The sequence below is a fragment of the Trachurus japonicus genome, chromosome 12, assembly GCF_045865225.1.
Source record: "Trachurus japonicus isolate A0001 chromosome 12, Traja_1.0".
Lineage (NCBI taxonomy): Eukaryota > Metazoa > Chordata > Actinopteri > Carangiformes > Carangidae > Trachurus > Trachurus japonicus.
In genome coordinates, this window is record NC_140918.1 from 966,324 (window position 1) to 968,782 (window position 2,459).

The window sequence follows — 2,459 nt, forward strand, 5'->3', positions numbered from 1 at the left end:
ATATATGAAAAAAAACCACCTAACCCTAAAAAAATTCTAACAAAAGGTTTCTCAGCTGTTTTTTATAGTATTAGATGTCCTTAATAACATACTAAAAGTTTACCAAAATTTGGCCACTAGAAAGGTGTTATTTTCAAGATGGCGTCCAAGATGGATAGGAAGCCTGAGGAGACACCACAGGTGAATAGGGTAAAATTTTTAACTAACAGATATCACCATGAAACTTCCCAAGTTTATCACTTACATTAAGACTAATATTTTTTGTATTACAAGTTTTGTCAAATTGTATGTTTAAATATGTAAATTAGGCAATATCTCATTAAATATGCGCTAATTTGCATATCCAAAATCTGAACAATGGATAAAAGCCACTTTCAAAATTCTTGTTTTATTTTGTTGACATACTAGAGTCAGAAGTTTTTACAGAGGGGATTTTGGATATCTCTCTTTATCACTCTCTGTAAATGAGAAAATACTGTCACCAGCCCTAAAAATTCAAGTTGGTCGTGTTTTTAGGAGTAAAATGTTGTATAAATCAGGCTATGAATGATATATCAACAATCCCCTCTGTAAAAACCTTCAGAATATAGAAAGGGATCAAACTGGAAGGTTTGGTGTCTGTAAGTGCTGCTGAAGTGGAGATTTCGGGCTCTTATACAACATTTTACTCCTAAAAACACGACGATATTTGAATTTTTAGGGCTATAGTATTTTCTCATTTACAGAGTGATAAAGAGAGATATCCAAAATCCCCTCTGTAAAAACTTCTGACTCTAGTATGTCAACAAAATAAAACAAGAATTTTGAAAGTGGCTTTTATCCATTGTTCAGATTTTGGATATGCAAATTAGCGCATATTTAATGAGATATTGCCTAATTTACATATTTAAACATACAATTTGACAAAACTTGTAATACAAAAAATATTAGTCTTAATGTAAGTGATAAACTTGGGAAGTTTCATGGTGATATCTGTTAGTTAAAAATTTTACCTTATTCACCTGTGGTGTCTCCTCAGGCTTCCTATCCATCTTGGACGCCATCTTGAAAATAACACCTTTCTAGTGGTCAAACTTTGGTAAACTTTTAGTATGTTATTAAGGACATCTAATACTATAAAAAACAACTGAGAAACCTTTTGTTAGAATTTGTTTAGGGTCAAGTCATATTTGTACCTGACTATAACATTAGGGGATTTATGAGGCAGAAGAACAAAACAAAAGCAAAACACCAATTATAAAACGGAAAGGTGAAATCCGGCGATCTGATTGGTTGTTAACCGTGGTATATTGAGCATATACCACGGCTACTATTCTAAAGCCTTATCACAGCGTAAGCTATCACTCCGCGTCAGGCACGTATGACTGGTATGAATGGAAGTTGTTGTCATGTATCCATGACAACGGACTGTTGCAGTCCGTAGCCCAAGACAGCTGATGTTTTTACGATGTTAAAAAACGGACTAAAGTAGTTGAATCCACATGTTTAAGGTGAACTTTCACCTCCGGGGGGGGGTTAACAATGGTAGAGGGGATTGAGCAGTGACTTTCATCTGAAAAAAAGCGGAGGAAAAGACGAGATGCAGAGCTAACTAGGAGCTAACGTCTGGAGAGGTGGGACTATTTTTTTCACAGTGAGGCTATTTTATTGGATAATATATATTTCTGGTTGAATAAAACTACATGAAATTGATTGCGTATCCCTCTTTCATATTGCCTTTATTGGTAACCGTTTTATAAAAGCAATATATCACTCCAGTCCGTGGTATATGCTCATTATACCACTCTAAGGGGGTTGTCGTCCCTCCGCTTCGCGTCGGGCCGAACAACGCCCCTTAGCCGTGGTATAATGAGCATATACCACGGCCTGTCGTGATATATTGCTTAAATAGTAGGTGTTTAAGATACATTTTATCAGGCATTTAAATTTAACTAAAGCGAGATAATAATTTAAAGAAATTGGATGTGGATCAAGGTTGGACTACAGTTAAAGGAAAAGAACTTGGACTTTTTGGTGAACATTTTAATTTCCCTTGGAAAACATTTCATCAACAGATGTAAGTACCTCAAAGTGAAACCCCACTTCAATGGAGGATAAACCAACTCTCTTTGTATTACATGAAAAGCAAAAATGCCCTAAAGTTATTTTCTTTGCTGGACTTATTTACTATTGTGGACTGAGACCCTCAAGTTGACTTTTCTTTTTCTTTCTGTTCTTGATTGATCCAGATAGCTGATTCAGCACTGTGCATTTATCTGTTACCAATGTGCCTTTAATGTTTGTATTTTGAACATACTTCAATAAAAAATGTAAAAAAAAAAAAAAAAAAACGTTGTTATTTGTCTGATTGGCTCGTCTCTTTTCTCTAACCCGTCTCTGATTGGCTCCTCCTCCTCCGGGGGGCGGGGCCTCTGCAGCCTGGTCACATGACCGTCGGGGCCAGGCGGACCAGATCCAAC